The 21,349-nt window shown below is 38.3% G+C and overlaps 1 protein-coding gene across 6 annotated transcripts in view; it reads left to right on the top strand.

The window, feature by feature from the left end:
* Positions 1-21,349, top strand: part of CLOCK (clock circadian regulator) — a 126,036-nt gene that overhangs the window by 12,009 nt on the left and 92,678 nt on the right. For 2 of the 6 annotated variants that reach the window (XM_055434511.2, XM_055434512.2), the window contains exon 3: positions 18,403-18,489. The exons of the other annotated variants lie outside the window; for them this stretch is intronic. The gene's annotated coding sequence lies outside the window, so the exon portion shown is untranslated. The remainder of the gene's footprint in view (positions 1-18,402; positions 18,490-21,349) is intronic. 6 annotated transcript variants of the gene reach the window in all.

The following is a 21,349-nucleotide window of genomic DNA, read 5'->3' as shown; positions in this document are numbered from 1 at the left end:
TCAATAGTTTCTCTTTTTTTTCCTGAATACTTTTACATTGTATGAGATATGACATAATTTGTTTATAACTATTAGTTGTCGAACTTTTAGATTGCTTCCTGTTTTTGGCTATTATAAACAAAACTGCTAAGTATTTTGGACACATATTTTTATTTCACTTCAGCAAATGTAGGAATAGAATTGCTGGGTTATGTGATAATAAGCATATAGTTTAACTTTGTAAGGCACTGAGGATCTGTTTTCTAAAGTGGTCATACTATTTTACATTCCCTTCAGCAATGTGAGATTTTCAGTTGCTATACATTCTTGCTAACACTTGGTATTGTCAGCATTTTGAATTTTTGCAGTTCTAGTGGATGTGTAATATTATATCTCATTGTCATTTTAATTTACATTTTCCTAGTGACTAACATATTACATATGTTTACATGTGCTTGTTGATCATTCATATATTTTCTTTTGTGAGATGTCACCTCACATCTTTTGCCCATTTAAAAAACTAGGTTGCTTGTTCATGACTGAGTTTTTTTTTTTTGTTGTTTTTTGTATTCTGATATGAGACTTTTATCAGATATTAGAATTGTGAAAGATCATCATGGCTGCCCTTTATATCTTCTTAATGGTATCTGAAGAATAAAATTTTAAATTTTGATGAAATCTGATTTATTAATTCTTTAATGCATCATTTTTTTGTGTCCTATCTAAGAAATATGTCTATGTCTATCTTGAAGATTTTCTCTCCTGTGTTCTTGTAGGCATTTTATAGTTTAGCTTTTAAGTTTATGATTCATTTCAGTTGATTTTTACATATGAAATGACGAAAGTGTTGTGAGGTTCTTTTTCCAGTTTTTTAAATTTAATTTAAAATGATCTATTTATTTATTTTTGGCTGTGCTGGATCTTTGTTGCTGTGTGGGCCTGTCTCTAGTTGGGTGAGTAGGGGCTACTCTCCAGTTGCAGTGCAAGGGCCTCTCATTGTAGTTACTTCTCTTGCTGTGGAGCGCGGGCTCTAGGTGCTCATGCTTCTGTAGTTGTGGCACGTGGGCCCAGTAGTTGTAGTTCTAGGCTCTAGAGCACAGGCTCAGTAGTTGTGGTGCACGGGCTTAGTTGCTTTGCAGCATGTGGGATCTTCCCAGCCCAGGGATCGAACCGCTGAATTGTGTCCTCTGAATTGGCAGACAGATTCTTTACCATGAAGCTGCCAGTGGGGGAAGCCCTATGGTAGAGATTCTTACAAAAATTGTTTTTGCCACATAAATGCAGTTTTTCTGCACCATTAATTGAGAGACTATTCTCTCTACTGAATTACTGTGTTACTTTTGTCAAAAATCAATCACTTGTGTGTGGGTCTTTTTAAAAACTATTTTATGTAATGAACATATGTCTATCCTAACATCAGCACCTTCAAGTCTTGATTACTGTAGCTTTAAACCTGGTGATGGAAGTTCTTCAGTACCATACGCACAGTATAATTCTGCATTTACTCAGGCCTTTAATTTTTGAATATACTTTCAGTAGTGGACTTACCCTGTTTGTTCAGCAAATTCCTCGTGAGCATCTGCTGTGTGCTGGGCTCTGTTTTGTTGCTGGTTGTTGCAACAGTGAACAAAGAATGCAAAAAGGCCTCCCCTTGGGGAGCTTATATTCCAACTGGGGTAAACCAGATGAGAGACATATGTTGGATGGTGATTAGTACTATGGAGGAAAACAAATCAGGGTGTAGGAGGTTTCAGTATGGGGTTGGGGAGGGAGGGTTGTGTAATTTTAAGGTGTGTGGATAGAGAAATTTCTTCGGTGAGAAATTGATATTTGAGCAGACTTCAGCCTGCTGTATATCGTGTAATGAAACAGTGAATAGTTTCAGAAAGAAAGGGGGAAAGAAGGTAGGAGCTTGAATGTGTGCTAAGTAAGCTAGTTGCCTCCTAGGAGTACAAAGCATTTAAAATCAACAGGTGTTGTAATAGAAGTATACCTAACAGCAGAAAGGTAGACAGTAAAAAAAAAAAAAATCATGTTTTTGGTGATGAATCTGCTGATGAGAAAGTGTATCTTAATATATTAACATAGCTTATGGTAGAGAGCTAACAGATAACATGAATTGGAAGACTAACTTCATTACATGTGGATATGATTATAAAAACATTTTAATAAAAACCTCATTAAAATAACTATTGGTAAAGAGTAGCTTCCCTGATGGCTGAGTGAAAAAGAATCTGCCTGCCAATGCAAGAGGTGTGGGTTTGATCCCTGGGAGGGGAAGATTCCCTGGAGAAGGGACTGACAACCCACTCCAGTATTCTTGCCTGGGAAGTCCCATGGACAGAGGAGCATGGTGGGCTGTGGTCCGTGGGGTTGCAAGGAATTGGACATGACTTAGCTCTAAATGGCAGCAGTCGGTAAAGTGTAAATATAAAGAGAAGATGAAATTAAATAAGACAAAGATGGGTATTTTGACTGTGAAGTTTATAATTTACAATGAAGAAATACCAAATACATGTGCAAAAATAGTATAACGTTAATATTCAAAAAGTAAAAGTGATCCTGGAAAGTTATTCAGATCAACTTTACTGGTAGACTTTATAGTGACTCTTGGACTGAAGTTAGCAAGTGAACAAAAAATTAAGGCTATGGAACAGCTAAATGTCCTAATAAGCAAAATTTGATAGATAAGCTGAATCCTACTGTCAAAAATAGAGACTATACCTTATTTTCAAGCACTTATAGAACGTATACAAAAATTGATTGAGTGCTAGATCATAAAGAAAACTTTTGTACATTTCTAAAGATAGTCATATCTGAATGGTCTAGTCGTTTGCCCTACTTTCTTCAATGTAAGTCTGAATTTGGCAATAAGGAGTTCATGATCTGAGCCACAGTCAGCTCCTGGTCTTGTTTTTGCTAACTGTATAGAGCTTCTCCATCTTTGGCTGCAAAGAATATAATCAATCTGATTTCGGTGTTGACCATCTGGTGATATACATGTGTAGAGTCTTCTCTTGTGTTGTTGGAAGCAAGGAGGTCAAACCAGTCCATTCTAAAGGAGATCAATCCTGGGTGTTCATTGGAAGGACTGATGCTAAAGCTGAAACTCCAATACTTTGGTCACCTCATGCGATGAGTTGACTCACTGGAAAAGAGTCTGATGCTGGGAGGGATTGGGGGCGGGAGGAGATGGGGACGACAGAGAATGAGATGGCTGGATGGCATCACCGACTCGATGGACATGAGTTTGAGTGAGCTCTGGGAGTTGGTGATGGACAGGGAGGCCTGGTGTGCTGTGATTCATGGGTTCGCAAAGAGTCGGACACGACTGAGTGACTGAACTGAACTGAACTGAAAGATAGGAATAATTTAGAACTACCTAATGAACTCCGGAAGTTGGTGATGGACAGGGAGGCCTGGCGTGCTGTGATTCATGGGGTCACGGAGAGTCGGACACGACTGAGCGACTGAACTGAACTGATCTAGTATGATAGCCACTAGCCACGTCTAGCAATTTAAATGCATTAAAATTGAGTAAAATTTAAAATTTAGCTTCTCAGTCTTACTAATTACGTATCATATGCTCAAATAGGATTGATTGCTCTTTGAGTGAGGAGAGAAGAAAGCAGACTGAAGATAGTACATGTGAACTAAATCCTTCTCTTCAATAGTAAGAAGTCAGTAGACAAAATTTGAAATTAATCAAGGAATACAGACAGACATGTTATCTATAGTTATTGAGATAAATGTAAAAACTATAACACATAAGTGAAAGTGATTGCTTATAGGGAACAGGACTACAGTTTTTTACTCTTTGTTTTAATATGCAAGTTTTAAGAGACTAGGATACACATACAGAATAAAAGCAGCTTATAAACTCTTCTGCATAATAGCTTCTTATTCAATAAATGTTATGTGTAACTTTATTCCTTTGCATAAAGTGAAAAGCATCCTAATTTTTAAAAAATTTGACTATAGTTAATTTATACTGAACGTAGTCATTTTTTTCAGGCATCAGTTGCCAGTCTTCTCTTCCATTTACAAATGTGGATAGCAAGCCAAAGTATGTGACTTTGGGCGTATACTATTTATCTTTAATTGATAAAAATAGTTAATTTGATTTCAGTAGTTAGTAAAAGATTCATATAAAATATTTGGAGTACTTTAAGATTTTAATCTAAACATCTTTCAGACAACAAAAGGGCACAGGTCAGGAAATAAAAATCAAAGCTTATACTCACAGAAAGTGAAGAGAAACGAAAGGTCCTCTTGATGAGGGTGATGGAAGAGGGTGAGAGAGCTGGCTTAAGACTAAATGTTAGAAAAACTAAGATCATGGCATCCAGCCCCTGTTACTGCGTGGTAAATAGAAGGGGAAGGGGTGGAAGTAGTGACAAATTTCCTCTTATTGGGCTCCTAAATCACTGTGGACAGTGATTGCAGCCACGAAATCAGAAGACGATTGCTTCTTGGCAGTAAAGTGATGACAGACCTAGACAGTGTGTTGTAAAGCAGAGACATTACTCTGCTGACAAAGGTCTGTGTAGTCAAGGCTATGGTCTTCCCAGGGGTCAGGTATGGTTTTGAGACCTGGATTGTAAAGAAGGCAGAGCGCCAAAGAATTGATGCCTTCGAACTGTGGTGCTGGAGAAGACCCCTGAAAGTCCTTTGGACAGCAAGGAGATCAAACTAATCAATCTTAAAGGAGATCAACCCTGAATATTCCCTGGAAGGACTGATGCTGAAGCTGAAACTCCAGTATTTTTGGTCATTTGATGTGAACAACTCATTGAAAAAGTCCCTGATACTGGGAAAGATTGAGGGCAGAAGCAGAAGAGGGCTCCAGAGGATGAGATGTCTGGATGCCATCACTGATGCAATGGACATGAACTTGGGCAAACTTCAGGAGATGGTGAGGGACAGGGAGTCCTGGTGTGCTGCAGTCCATGGTGTTGCAAAGAGTCCGACATGACTGGGTGACTGGACGACAACAACAGAAGATTCATACGAAATATTTGGAGTATTTTAAGATTTTAATCTAAATAAACATCTTTCAGAGCAGCAGCAGCAGACAACAAAAGAGGACTTACATGGGTCAAGAAATAAAAATCAAAGCCTATACTCTCATCTCCTGAGAACTGATGATATATTTCAAAGGTAATTTCTCTGTAATTTCTAGGAAGTATAATAAATGTAAGTGAAGAATGACATCTGTAACAAGGATTTATGACAAATAATTATATGAAAATTTTACTGCTTATGTAGTGAAGGTATTGGCTATTATTTAAGATGCCAGTTAATATTGTATTATTTGCTCACAATGTATTACCATAATTATTATCTCTTTTCAGATTACTACATCTTTTTGCAGATTCACTATGGAAGAGGGACTATAGATAAGGGTTGGAGAAAAGAGAAGTTTTGCCTTGTGATTTAATATTACTTGAAAGCATATATTAGGCAGAGTAGTTCACAGTGTCATTTGTTGAATGTGTATAATGTTTGTTCTCAAGTTTTCCAAACAGACTGGCCAAGCCAGTTTTTATAACTTGACACTCTGATACTGTCAGTATATTGTAGTTTCATAATTTACATAACCTTACACATAAATAAAATTAAAATAGGAATTAAATCTAAATACTTAGAGGAACAGTATTACATAGCAAATCATCAAAAAGAGTGAAAATCGCTACCCATTGTAGTGAAAAATTTAGAGAATATGCCATTACTAATTTATCTTTATTACAGTCTAAAAGTCTGGGTCTCCAAAAGCTTTTCCAGCATTTAAAAATTCAATATTTTAGAAATAATGTTAGGTGTTTTTTTTCCTGCCTTGGAGTGTAGTTTAAATGATTTTAATGACTAAAGCTCTTTATGATTATACTTAAACCAATTACAAAGTGCTTGCTGAAGGTGTAGCAGATTGGGGACTTCTCTCCTGACTTTAAGACACAGTGTGAAACTTTGCTTTTCAATACATCTTTGATATTTTGTCTGTCTTAAAAAAAATTAGTGCATGTTTATAAAAATCAGTAATGAAATGTTCTATAAATGTGTTTTATTAGCACGTTTATAGATTGTACTACTTTGATTACCAGCCTTAAAATAATTACTACAGTGATATGGTTTACAGTATGCAGCAAAAGTCTGATGGCATCACTGAAACAATACCCAGCCTGAAACTAGTGCTTATTCTGTTCTTTCAGCTTCCATCAAGCCGTGTGCCTGTATATGTTTGGAGGAGAGTGTCTTTTCATCCCTAAGCTAGGCTCTTTCTGTCTCTCACTACAGGGCTTTTGGAAAGCCTTGATATTTTAAAATTCTTTAAGATGTTGCTAGTGAATGCTTTCTGTAGATTTTATAAGAATGAAAATGAAAATATTATGTTGCTAACATAAACCACAGTTTCTAACAGTAGAGACTTCGTCTTGTTCACTCATATAGCCGTAGACTAAAATGCCTGGCCGTAATATATACCCAATAATTTTTTTAACATAAGTAAATGCAGAAACTACATATTTAGGGAATATGCTATTATTAATTTGTCCTTAAATACTAAACTGTAAATTGGAGTGTTCAGTTCAGTCGCTCAGTCGTGTCCGACTCTTTGCGACCCCATGAATCGCAGCACGCCAGGCCTCATGTCCATCACCAACTCCCGGAGTTCACTCAAACTCATGTCTACCGAGTTGGTGATGCCATCCAGCCATCTCATTCTCTGTCGTCCCCTTCTCCTCCTGCCCCCAGTCCCTCCCAGCATCAGAGTCTTTTCCAGTGAGTCAACTCGTCTCATGAGGTGGCCATAGTATTGGAGTTTCAGCTTCAACATCAGTCCTTCCACTGAACACCCAGAACTGATCTCCTTAAGAATGGACTGGTTGGATCTCCTTGCAGTCCAAGGGACTCTCAAGAGTCTTCTCCAATACCACAGTTCAAAAGCATCAATTCTTTGGCAATCAGCTTTCTTCACAGTCCCAACTCTCACATCCATACATGACCACTGGAAAAACCATAGCCTTGACTAGACAGACCTTTGTTGGCAAAGTAATGTCTCTGCTTTTTAACATGCTATCTAGTTGGTCAGAACTTTCCTTCCAAGGAGTAAGCGTCTTTTAATTTCATGGCTGCAATCAGCATCCTCAGTGATTTTGGAGCCCCCCAAAAATAAAGTCTGACACTGTTTCCTCTGTTTCCCCATCTATTTCCCATGAAGTGATGGGACCAGATGCCACAATCTTACTAGTTTTCTGAATGTTGAGCTTCAAGCCAACTTTTTCACTCTCCTCTTTCACTTTCATCAAGAGGCTTTTGAGTTCCTCTTCACTTTCTGCCATAAGGGTGGTGTCATGTGCATATCTGAGATTATTGATATTTCTCCCGGCAATCTTGGTTCCAGCTTGTGCTTCTTCCAGCCCAGCATTCCTCATGATGTACTCTGCATATAAGTTAAATAAGCAGGGTGACAATATGCAACTTTGACGTACTTCTTTGCCTATTTAGAACCAGTCTGTTGTTCCATGTCTGGTTCTAACTGTTGCTTCCTGACCTGCATACAGGTTTCTCAAGAGGCAGGTCAGGTGGTCTGGTATTCCCATCTCTTGAAGATTTTTCCACAGTTTATTGTGATCCACACAGTCAAAGGTTTCGGCATAGTCAATGAAGCAGAAATAGATGTTTTTCTGGAACTCTCTTGCTTTTTCGATGATCCCGCGGATGTTGGCAATTTGATCTCTAGTTCTCTGCCTTTTCTAAAACCAGCTTGAACATCTGGAAGTTCACGGTTCACGTATTACTGAAGCCTGGCTTGGAGAATTTTGAGCATGACTTTACTAGCGTGTGCAATTGTGTGGTAGTTTGAGCATTCTTTGGCATTGCCTTTCTGTGGGATTGGAATGAAAATTGGGGTATTACTCCACATTATAACTTAGTTGCCCCAGTGCAGATTGTCTAGATTGTGCCAGTTGAGAGTTTTCACTCATACTAGCCTACTAATTAGCCACTTAAAATTAATCCTCTGATAACTTTAGTTGGTCAGACATCAATTCACAAAGAAAGACAACAAAAGATGAAGAAAAGAAGTGAGGGAACTACAGAATGGGTAGAAAACATTTAGTAAAACGTCATATCCTGGAAAGCATTGCCAAGTTCAATGTCCTGAATTTTCCTCTATGTTTTCTTTTGGGGCTTTTATAGTTCTATATCTTATGTTTAAATCTTTAATCCATCTTGAGTTAATTTTTGTGTGAATATTCAGGTTTTCTATCACCATTTGTTGAGGAGACTGTCCTTTTTCCCTTGTGTAGTCTTGGTACCCTTGTTGAAGATCATTTGGTCATATGTGCAACAGTTTGTTTCTGGGCTCTGTATTTTGTTTCAGTGGTGTTACATATCTGTCATTGTACCAACACCACACTGTCTTATCACTTATTGCTTTGTAGTATGTTTTGAAATTTGGACGTGTGAATCATCCAGTATTTGTTTTTTTCAACATACTTTTTGGGCTATTTGGTATTACTTTGGGAAACTTTGAGACTCCATATGAATCATATGAGTGGTTTTTTTTCATTTCTGCAAAAAATGCTAGTGAGATTGTAATAGAAATTACATTGAATCTATAGAGCACTTTGTATAGTATGAACATTTTTAGTTCAGTTCTGTCACTCGGTTGTGTCTGACTCTTTGTGACCCCGTGGACTGCAGCATGCCAGGCTTCCCTGTCCATCATCAACTACCAGAGCTTACTCAGACTCATGTCCATTGAGTTGGTGATGCCATCCAACATCCTTATCCTCTGCTGTCCCCTTCTCCTCCCGCCTTCAATCTTTCCCAGCATCAGGATCTTTTCCAGTGAGTCGGTTCTTAGCATCAGGTGGCCAGAGTATTGGAGTTTCAGCTTTTGCATCAGTCCTTCCAATGAATATTCAGTACTGATTTCCTTTAGGATGAACTGGTTGGATCTCCTTGCAGTCCAAGAGACTCTCAAGGGTCTTCTCCAGCACCACAGTTCAAAAGCATTAATTCTTCGGCACTCAGCTTTCTTTATAGTCCAACTCTCATATCCATATGTGACTACTGAAAAAACCACAACTTTGACCAGATGGACCTTTGTTGGCAAAGTAAATTCTCTATGGGGTTGCAGAGAGTCGGACACAACTGAGCGACTGAAGTGAACTGAACTGAACTGAACTAGGTTGGTTATAACTTTTCTTCCAAGGAGTAAGCGTCTTTTAATTTCATGGCTACAGTCACCATCTGCAGTGATTTTGGAGCCCCCCAAAATAAAGTCTGTCACTGTTTCCATTGTTTCCCCATTTATTTCCCATGAAGTGATGGGACCAGATGCCATGATCTTAGTTTTCTGAATGTTGAGTTTTAAGCCAACTTTTTCACGCTCTTTCACTTTTATCAAGAGACTCTTTAGTTCTTCTTTGCTTTCTGCCATAAGGGTGACGTCATCTGCACATCTGAGGTTATTGATATTTCTCCCAGCAATCTTGATTCTAGCTTATGCTTCATCCAGTCCTGTATTTCTTATGACATACTCTGCATAGAAGTTAAATAAGCAGGGTGACAGTATACCACCTTCACGTACTCATTTCCAAATTTGGAACCAGTCTGTTGTTCCATGTCCAGTTCTAACTGTTGCCTCTTGACCTGAATACAGATTTCTTAGGAGGCAGGTCAGGTGGTCTGGTATTCCCATCTCTTTAAGACTTTTCCACATGTCTTCCAATCCACAAACATAGATTGTCTTTTGATTTCTTTTAGCTATATTTTATAGTTTTCATTGTACACTCTCTTGTTAACTTTATTCCTACATTTTTTTTGGGGGGGTGCTATTGTAAATGTAGTTGTCTACTTAAATTTCCGTTTTGGATTTTTCGTTATTAATGTTTAGCAACAGAACTGATTTTTGAGTGTTGAGTTTGTATTGGGCTGCTGCTGCTACTGCTGCTAAGTCACTTCAGTCGTGTCCAACTCTGTGTGACCCCATAGATGGAAGCCCACCAGGCTCCCCCATCCCTGGGATTCTCCAGGCAAGAACACTGGAGTGGGTTGCCTTTTCCTTCTCCATTGTATTGGGCAACTTTGCTAAAATAATTTATTTGTTTTAACCATCTTTTTATGTGTGAAATCTTTAGGGTTTTCTGCATATATGATCATATGATCTGTAAACAGAGGTAATTTTTTGGTTCATCCTTCCGTATTTGAATGACTTTTGTTTCTTTTCTTGCCTAATTGCTTTAGCTAGGATTTCCAGCTCTATGTTGGATACAAGTGATGCAAATAGGCATCCTTGCTTTGTCCATAATTTTTCAGTTTTCTTTCAGTCCAAAAGCTTTTATTTTTTATTATCGAATATGATGTTAGCTATGACTATTTCATATATGGCTGTTGTTATTTTGAGGTGGTTTGCTTCTGTTTCTAGTTTGTTTGTTGTTTTTATTGTGAAAGAATGTTTGATGTTGTCAAATGCCTTCATTACTTGAAGTCATCTTCCCCACCATCTTCATTCGGTTGATATGGTATGTGACAGTGGTTGATTTTCATGGTTTAAATCATCCTTGCATTCTGGTATTTAATGTGCTATTGAATTTGTATGTTAGTATTTGGCTGAGGATTTTTGCATCAGTATTCATCAGGAATATTGGTCTGTATTTTTTTTGTTGTTGTGTTTTTTATGCTTTTGGTATCAGGGTAGTGCTGGCATCATGAAATGAGGTGGAAATGTTCCTTCCTGTTTAATTATTTGGAAACTTTTGAGGAGGATTGGCATATTATTTTTTAAATGTTTTGGAGAATTTTTTCCTGTGCAGCCACCTGGTCCTTGGCTTTTTCTTCATTGAGATCTGCTTTTATTTCTTGATTTGTTGTTGTTTTTCAGTCACTCAGTTGTGTCCAACTCTTTGCGACTCCATGGACTGCAGCATGCCAGGCTTCCCTGTCCTTCACCACCTCCTGAAGCTTGCTCAAACTCATGTCCATTGATTCAGTGATGCCATCCAACCATCTCATCCTCTGTCATGCCCTTTTCCTCCTGCTTTCAATCTTAGCATCACGGTCTTTTCTAATGAGTCAGCTCTTCACATTAGGTGGTATTGAAGCTTCAACTTTAGCATCAGTCCTTCCAATGAATATTTAGGATTGATTTCCTTTAGGATTGACTGATTTGATCTCCTTGCTGTCTAAGATTACTCTCAAGAGTCTTCTCCAGCACCACAGTTCAAAAGCATCAGTTCTTCAGCGCTCAGCCTTCTTTATGGTCCAACTCTCACATCCATACATGACCACAGGAAAAACCATAGCTTTCACTATATGGACTTTTGTCTGCAAAGTAATGTTTCTGCTTTTCATTATGCTGTGGTAGGTGTGTCATAGCCTTTCTTCCAAGGAGCAAATGTCTTTTAATTTCATGGCTGCAGTCACCATCTGCAGTGATTTTGAAGCACAAGAAAATAAAGTCTGTTTCCATTTTTTCCCCATCTATTTGCCATGAAGTTATGGGACCAGATGCCATTATGTTAGTTTTTTGAATGTTGAGTTTTAAGCCAGCTTTTTCACTCTCCTCTTTCACCTTCATCAAGAGGCCCTTTAGTCCCTGTTCACTTTCTGCCATAAGGGTGGTGTCATCTGCATATCTGAGGTTATTGATATGTCTCCTGGCAATCTTGATTCCAGCCCAGCCTTTCTCATGATGTACTCTGCATATAAGTTAAATAAGCAGGGCGACAGTTTATAGCCTTGATGTACTCCTTTTTCAATTTTGAACTGGTCCATTGTTCCATGTCCAGTTCTAACTGTTGCTTCTTGACCTGCATACAGGTTTCTCATGAGGCAGGTAGGGTTTATTTCTTGATTAATTCACTTTAAATTAGTCTCTTGATTTTGCTGAGAGCGATGAGGATTTAGCTTACTTTTGCTGTCCTTAATCACTCGTCTCTCTTCATCCCAAAGTTTGAAACGGTATAATTAGTTGTTTCATTTGGTACCTGTGCAGTTGTAAATAAAATGTTTCTTAGACATTATATTTTAAATCCCTACTGTGTAAGATAAGGATAGTAGGGCCTTTAGGACAGTAGGGCCTTTATCCATTTCTCTCTCTTGTCTTTTCTGCTCCTTCACTTTCATTTCTACCTTTTCTTTTGTGTTTGACCAGATTGATCACATAACATTTTTATTCTTTTGTGTAATGAGATTTAAGACATTGCAGTGGTTAAGACTCCACGCTGCCATTGCAGAGGGCACAGGTTTGATCCCTGGTTGGGGAACTGAGACCCTGCATACTGCATGGTATGGCCAAAACAAAACAGAAACATTCAGGCTTTTCAGTAGGTTGATTCTAAAAGCTGAACACAATAAATTACAGTTACTCATTGAGCTGTTTGTTTTTCATGAGTACAAAGTTATAACAGAACTCAAAAAATATGATATCAAGGTAAGTTTGGTTATCTTAGGGCAAATTTTTTCACAATCATGCCACTAGTTTATCTTATATTCTGACTTGTTTGTTTAATCTTGTTCATCTTCCCCCCCGCAGTCTGTAATTACCTTGGTAGAAATGTTTGCTGCTTGAATCACAGTATCTTATTTGTTGGAAGGAATCCCTGGTTTTCCTAGAGACATCCCTTTTAGAGTTTTCCTACTTCTTGCTTCAGTCTTCTTAAGAAGGAAGCCTGCTGAGTATCTGACATTCTGAGATTTTTTTCACTGCATTTCTGGGTTAGATTTACTGTTCCTTAGATGTCACATCTTCCTGTTTCATGGCATTCTCCTTCTTTTTGCTGGAATATGTTCCAAATTACCTTCAATATATAGGATACTTAAGATGTAGACATTCTTGAGTGCCTAAACATGGCTTTCACCTGGTTCATAATTGCTTGATAGTTTTAGTGTAGAAATTTAGATTCAGAGTGAATTTCCTTTTGAACTTACGAGCTTTTCTCTGTTCTGTTTAGATCAAGATGGTAGGAAATCTGATGCTACTCTGAGTCTTGTTACATTTTAATAACCCTTTCCCTCTCTCTCTTTGGAAACTTTAGTATCTTACTGTTGTCTTTGTAGTTCTGGAATTTTATAGTTACATATCTAGGTATATGCCCAGTAGTTCACTTGTGTCTGACTCTCTATGCGACCCCATGGGCTGTAGCCTGCCAGGCTCCTCTGTGCATGGAATTTTCCAGGCAAGAATACTAGAGTGGTTGTCATTTCTTCCTGCAGGGGATCTTCCCAGCCCAGGGATTGAACCCACATTGCCTGTGTCTGCGGCATTGGCAGGCGGATTCTTTGCCATTGTGCCCTCAGTGAAGCCCTGTGTCTCAGTGTGAGTTGTTATTCTGTCCGAACTCTCTGAAGTTGATAGACCTTTTCCGTTGAAATGCAGGTGTTTCTGTTCAGGTATGGGAAATGTTCTCACTGTTTTTTGGTAATATTTCCTGGTTTTCTATGTTCTTTCACTTTGGAATGCTCATCAGCAGAATATTGGCTTTCTGGTTTGATCTTTATGTCATATCTCTTATATAAGTGTTCTGTCATTGCCTTTTTATTCCTTATTCTTACAGATTTCTTTAGCTATATGTTCCTGCTTTTCTGTGAATGTCTGTAAGCAGATTGTAAGTATTCCAGTATCTTTACTTATTTTCTGTTTGTATTATTTCAAGAGGCAACATGGTATAGTTGTTAAAAGCATATACAATGGAATTAGACTTCTAGACTGTGTCTGTTAAGATCCCAGCTCCACTACTTAATAATCATATGACCTTCAGTTCAGTTCAGTCGCTCAGTCATGTCCAACTCCTTGCGACCCCATGAATCACAGCACGCCAGGCCTCCCTGTCCATCATCAACTCCCGGAGTTCACTCAAACTCATGTCCATCGAGTCGGTGATACCATCCAGCCATCTCATTCTCTGTCGTCCCCTTCTCCTCCTGCCCCCAATCTTTTTAACCTTTCTGTGCTCTGTTTCTGAACTGTGAAATGAGGATAACTACTTTGTGGGCAAAGGAGCTCATATTTTTAAAATATTTACAATAATTCTTGGTGTTGTAAAATCTGTATCGTTGTAGCATTCTGTTTTTGTTTTATTGAATGCAGTTTCTTTGGGAGTGTCTTAAGGATATTTTGATTGTTTAATCCTTTTCTTCTGTACCTGAAAACTTTGTGAGACTTCAGGGTTAATTTATTATTTACCTTTGACTTTTTCTAGCTGTGGTTAGCTGTGTGTAATTTCCACATATGAAATTACATAGTTGACTCATGTATATTGCTACAGGAATGTCTTGATTACTTTCTGTAGCTACAGTGGGGTGTTTTTTTCTTGTTGGATAGGTGGATTTTTTTCCTAATTGCTTTCTCTGTTTGAAAAGACTGGTTGGTAATTCTTAGTACATAGATGGAGTGTCTTGTCTGCTGGCAAGTTTAGGTTTAGGGCAGAAGAGCAGGGAACCTGTTGTGATTCTCAGGAGCTTTTTATTTGTCGTATTGACAACAGACTTGCTGGACATTTAACATTCCTCTGGTTTCTTTATGAGCAGTTTGCCAGATTTCTGCTAGATTTCTTTAGAGAAGAGTGGCACAGTTTTTGGCTTAGGGGTGCCACTGGGCCTTACCTAGCCAAGGAATGGGTGCAGAGAAAGGAGACAGGTACTTTTTCCTAGGTCACCAGTATTCAGCCTCTTTATCTGCTAACTTGAGTCTAGAGTCTCATAACTATTGACTCAGGCCTCCACGTAGTTCTTCTGTGTGTGAATTTTGCACTGTGTTTTCCCTAGTTTTGGTTAACCTGTTAACCTACTTTGGATCTTTCTATTTTCTGGAAATCTACTGTGTCATTTCATCTCTTCATAACTTCCTACTCCATTCTTTTCATTGTTTTATAGATCTTAAACTTTTTGTACTTCTGTACTGTCTTACCAGTAGGCATTCCAAAGGGGAAAGTGAGACAAAACTGTCACCATTATCTTTCATTCTCCAGGTTTTCTTTTTTTAAGAAAAAAAAAAAAAAAGAATGAAAAGAATTGTCACTTCACTTCTAAATACTTCTGTAGGTAAAAAGTCTGATTCAAAGAATATAAAAAGGTATTTTTTTTAATACCTCTACGTGCTAGCTGCTCGGTCGTGTCCAACTCTCTTGTGATCCCACAGACTCTGTCCATGGGATTTCCCAGGCAAGAATACTGGAGTGGGTAGCGATATCCTTTTCCAGGGGATCTTCTCAACCCAGGGATCAGACCTAGGTCTCTCGCGTTGTGGGCGGATTCTTTACCGCCTCAGCCACCAGGGAGGGTAAAATACTTCCATATGTTTTTTTAAAAAGTAAAGATATTTTCTTATATAAACTCTATCATATCTAACCAAATTAACCATAGTTTCTTAGTATTATATAATACCTAGTTCTTATTCAGATCTTCTCCAGTTTGAAAAATACCGTTTTATATTGTTTGAATCAGAATTCAGATGGGATATTAGCATTTAGCTGTTATGTTTCTACAGTCCTTTTTTTCTTAAGAGTACAGTTTATTCAGGAGAAGAGTGATACCGGTTTGTCGATCACCTTTGATAGAAGATGTTTGTGCCAGCTATATATTGCACAGTTCTGCTCCAGTTTCTTAAGAATTCAAAATCTTCCTCAAATAGCACACGCATTTGTTTTAATGGAATACATATGCAACGGTAGTGCAGAATGATGAACTCTCAGCTTTAATAACTATCAGCTCAGGACCTGTCTTGTTTCATCTGTACCTTCAGCTGTGTACCTTCTCCTGAATCTGTTCGAAGCATATTCCACATGTAATTCATCCGCAAATATTTCTAAATATATATATATATATATATATATGTATAAGAAACTAGGTCAGTTCTATAGAATATTTCTCATTCTGAATTTATCTGGTTGCTGCTTCTTGATGTCATTTTACTCCTTTTCTATATTGATTTAAATTGAAAGTTTGATCTAAAGCAGTGTTTCTCAAGCTTTCTTTTATTATTATTACTCCTTTAAAGGCCCTTTTTAGATAATTTTTTTTTTCTTTACTGTCTACTCCATGAGACCCAAGAGTAGAGCATTATGCTTTGGAAGGCAAGTATCCATTTTAATTTCTATTAAAGATTTTTTTCACCCCTGGATGTGACAGTGCAGCTGTTGCTGCTGCTGCTGCTAAGTCGCTTCAGTCGTGTCCAACTCTGTGTGACTCCATAGACAGCAGCCCACCAGGCTCCCCCGTCCCTGGGATTCTCCAGGCAAAGAATATACAATATAAAGATTTGATTCTGTAGTTTGACACTTTGTTGTTGTTGTTTAGTCTCTAAGTTGTGTCTGATTCTTTGTGATCCCATGGACTGCAGCATGCCAGGCTTCCCTGTCCTTCACTATCTCCTGCAGTTTGCTCAAACTCATGTTCATTGAGTTGGTGATGCCATCCAGTGGTCTCATCCTCTGTTGCCCCCTTCTCCTCCTGCCCTCAATCTTGCCCAGCATCAGGGTCTTTACAGTGAATTGGCTTTTAACATCAGGTGACCAAAGTATTGGAGCTTCAGCTTCAACATCAGTCTTTCCAATGAATATTCAGTGTTGATATCCTTTAGGATTGACTGGTTGGGTCTCCTTGCAGTCCAAGAGACCCTCAAGAGTCTTCTCCAGCACCACAATTCGAAAGCATCAGTTCTTTATCTCTCAACTTTATTATGGTCCCATTCTCACATTTGGACATGATTACTGGAAACACCATAGAAAAACTGGAGAATGCAAAGAGTTTGACTCTGTCCATAAGAACATTTTATAAGTAGGATATGTTATAAAAACATAATTGCTAGGGGGTATCAGTTTTCACTTCAGTGAGTAAAACTCCATGAGGGCAGGAATTTGGTGCTTTCCCCGCCTTATCATTGGATATGTAGAACCTATCGTAGTAAGTGAATGAATGAGCAAGGAACAGAATTTCCGACTCCTTGTCTAACGGAACTGCTAGTTAAAAGAGAAATAGCCCAATTAATGTTGTGAAATCTTTCATTTTTGTTAATCCATCTTTAAAATAGTACTTTTCCCATTGAAGGGTAATTAAAATTCTTTTCAGTTCAGTTCAGTCGCTCAGTCGTGTCCGACTCTCCGCGACCCCATGAGTCACAGCACGCCAGGCCTCCCTGTCCATCACCAACTCCCGGAGTGCACTCAAACTCATGTCCATCGAGTCGATGATGCCGTCCAGCCATCTCATTCTGTCATCGCCTTCTCCTCCCGCCCCCAATCCTTCCCAGCATCAGAGTCTTTTCCAGTGAGTCAACTCGTCGCATGAGGTGGCCAAAGTATTGGAGTTTCAGCTTTAGTATCAGTCCTTCCAATAAGCATCATTAACATTTCTAATAATTTTCATTTCAGTTGTTAATAAAAATTAATGATGATCATTTGACTGTTCATAAAACCATACTGGAAATAGAGAAGAATAAAAAGCACCTATCTCATAGGGATGTTGTGAGGATTAAATTAGTTAATACATGTAAAGCACTTACAGCTAGACTTCACACATAATAAAATGCTTGACAACTATTCATTAGTAATTGAGGATGGTGCTGGCATTCTTCTTTCCCTTCATTTTGCAAGAGGGCTCCTGATGGTTAGTTGATCAATTCTTCCATTCATAGTGAGGTTGGCAGTTTTCTCTCAGGCCTTTGCAAAAGCTCCATGAAAGGATCATCCTCCTTAAGACTTTTCATCAAGTTTCTTTCCAGGGATCCTTTTCTAAGACCCTTGATGATAGAGGACTGAAATGAGCTGCAGAATGGTTATTATATTGCAGTCAAGTGGTGAGGGCTTAAAATGAACCTTGCCTGTTAGCTCTGTGTGACTGAGTGATGCAGGGCAAATTGTTTTAACTCCTTACTTTCTTCCTTTGCCCATATCTCATCTCAGAGAATGACCTTCTCATCTCTTTTCTTACTCTGAGCAGCCACACTTGACTTCTTTTACTTTCGCACAGATGCCATATCCTCTCCTACATCTGCCTCTTTGAACATGCTGTTCCCTTTAATGCAACATATTCTTTCTCTCCCCTCCCCAGTTGCTTTATTTGGTCAGATCCTACTCATGCTTGCATTAATTGCCTCTTTTTTAGGAGACATTTTCTAACAAATTCCCACCAGACTAGTTTGCATCTCTGCCATGCTCCCTTTCACACCATCATGGTTTTAAAACCTTTCATCCCATTTGGATTAACCCTACAGACTGAGCTCCAGAGGGATTGATAGAATCTGACATGTTCATTGCTGGATCCCCAATTCCTGGCACATAAGAAACCTCAATTAATGTGGTATATGTGGATGGAAAAAAAATACTGGCAGTATTGTTACTTAGAATTTGGTTACCATTATTTCCACAGCTGCCCTTGTTTCATGGATTTTTTATTTATTTATTTATTTTTCCTGTAAAGCTGCTGAAACTTAGAAGCTGATTTTGTCACAGTGTAAGATGCCTTTGGAAAATTCTGCATTCCTTTTAGATGAATCTTTACAACTTGGTGAGTTTCACTAGATATTTTCAGTCTTCATTTTGAGCTCAGAAGTATGCCTTCTCTTCTTTTTTTTTTTTGACATAAATATTGGGTACAGTGAGGTTTGCAGTTTCCTTGCAAGGAGCGTAGGACAGATTATTAGAAAAGCATTTAGAGCATAGCCTGATGGCTTCTTTGATAGCTTTTATTTATCTTTAGAATTTTTATTCTCAAGAGAAGTGAAAATTATTTATTGAAAGATAATTGATATCCAGATGTATTTCAGCAATTCTTGAAATTCTTCAAAATTACCATCTGAAAGTAAGAACTACAGCTTGTTTTTTTTTTGAGAGAGAGAGAGAAAGGTGATTTGCAAATGAATGAAAAGTAGAATAAGAATTATTTCATGTCAGGTTATAGGTTTAGAGATCAGTTGACTGAGGTAAAGATGGGCTAGTCACCTACTACAACTCCAGCTTATAAGCAGGTCTGTCTATCCAGGGTTTGAACGCTACCAAATCCAGTCTACTGCCTGTTTTGTGTGACCTGTGAACTAAGAATAGTCTTTACATTTTTAAATGGTTGGTGGAAAAAAATCCTGGAAGAATACTACTTTGCAATATGTTGAAATTGTGTGAAACTCAGGTTTACTGTTTATGAATAAAGGTTTATTGAAATACAGCCAATCTTATTTTTTTACATATTGTGTATGGCTGTTTTCAGGCTATAGAGGCAGAGTTAGGGAGTTGTATCAGAGACCTTAGGGCCCAGAAAGCCAAAAATATTTACTTTATGACCCTTTATAGAGTAAGTTGGAGAAGGAAATGGCAGCCCACTCCAGTATTCTTGCCTGGAGAATCCCAGGGATGGAGGAGCCTGGTGGGCTGCCCTCTATGGGGTTGCACAGAGCCAGATACGACTGAAGCGACTTAGCAGCAGCATAGAGTAAGTAAGCTGACCTCTGCTCTATCTAGTTGGAAAAGTATTTATAGATTGAGTGCTAAGATAAGAAATGAGTTGGGAAAATTAGAGGGAGATCACTGGAAAAGACTCTGATGCTTGGAGGGATTGGGGGCGGGAGAAGAAGGGGACGACAGAGAATGAGATGGCTGGATGGCATCACCGACTCGATGGACATGAGTTTGAGTGAACTCCGGGAGTTGGTGATGGACAGGGAGGCCTGGCGTGCTGTGATTCATGGGGTCGCAAAGAGTCGGACACGACTGAGTGACTGAACTGAACTGAAGAGTTCATAACCAATTCTCAGTGACTGAACTTACACTTTTTTTCTATCCTGGAAAGTGTAATCCATATTCTCATTAGACCTGTGTTGCTGTTTTCAAGCAGGCAATAAGTTGATTCTGGTATGACTTTTCTTCTAAAGTGAATGTAAATGGGCATATTAGGAAGAAAATTAAAATAGTACTCTCAGTTTTTTTACTAGGTTTTAGTGTTACCATAATGTCTTAAGCAGTGCATGCGTGCAAGTCGCTTCAGTTGTGTCCAGCTTAGCAACCCAGTGGACTATAGCCCGCCTGGTTCCTCTGTCCATGGGATTCTCCAGGCAAGAAGACTGGAGTGGGTTGCCATGCCCTCCTCCAGGGGATCTTCCCAACTCAGGGATCGAACCCATGTCTCATGTCTCCTGAATTGGCAGGCAGGTTCTTTACCACTAGCACCAGCTGGGAATCCTGCTTAAACAGACTGTCCTCTAAATTATGATTAAAAGAAGCAGATATCAAGCACACAAAAATAGTAGGTCATATTGCCTTGCTTAAGCCACACCCTCATGGGAAAGAGCAGTGATAAAAATTAAGCCATGAATGAAAATTGGACTTAGTTATGTTATTTAGGGTTGGTAAATTTTGTGCCAGTCACCGCGGTCATATGATTAACTCAAATTAATAGAAAACCAGTGTAAATTGTGTTAAAGAATAATAAAAAAGTTCTAGCTATAGCTAAAATTAAAATAAACTACCAAAGTGACTTTAACAGTTCTTGATCACACGACAGCTAAGACTCAAACCAGGATTAGATAACCCATTATGCTTAGCCCTAAACTCAGATAATTACACTAACAAAATTATTTGCCAGAGTTCTATTAGCAACAGCTTAAAACTCAAGAAACTTGATGGTGCTTCATACCCCTCTAGAGGAGCCTGCTCTGTAATTGATAAACCCTGATAAACCTCACCAACATTTGCTAATTCAGTCTGTATACTGCTGTTTTCAGCAAACTCTAAAAAGGAATAATAGAAAGTGTAATTATTACACATAAAAATATTAGGTCAAAATGTGACTTGTGGGATGGGAGGAAATGGACTATATTTTCTATTTCAAGAACATATTTCTTATTATACGAAAGTTTTTATGAAACTAAAAACCAGAGGCGGCTATGGCAATAAATTAAGAATAGAGTGCCTAGTTGAATCAGGCCATCAAGCACCCTTGACTTGACTCCACCCGTCACCCTCCTCAATTATTAATTACCTTTATAACCTCTTAGCAAGTACCAAACACGTGTGAGGAGATAAAGTCTTAATGAGGGAAGCATACTAGAAAGTGTGCTTGGATAAATCAAAGGATAGCGTAAATAAAAGCACCTAGTTTATTTTACCCTCAGGAGTTTCATAATTTATGGATACTTTAAATCTGTCCCAAATCTCCCACAAATTCAGCTGTTATAAGCAGATTAAATAAATTGCTCACTCAGTGTTTAAAGTATAAGAGATGGAAATTTAAAAATTTGGGGTGCTATGTAGACAATACTGTAAGGGCATGATAAAAAAAAGCATTAAAAGTAATTAAAAAAACCTTTCCCCTTTTATCTTTTGTATAATGATTTAACTAGGAAGTTTTTAACAAAGAGAACCTAAATCCCCAGAAG

The sequence above is a fragment of the Moschus berezovskii genome, chromosome 5 (genome assembly GCF_049115385.1).
Source record: "Moschus berezovskii isolate FMDL1 chromosome 5, NW_MosBer_1.0, whole genome shotgun sequence".
NCBI classification, from domain to species: Eukaryota; Metazoa; Chordata; class Mammalia; order Artiodactyla; family Moschidae; genus Moschus; species Moschus berezovskii.
The sequence above is the reverse complement of the archived record's forward strand: the minus strand, read 5'-3'. Positions and strand labels throughout refer to the sequence as shown.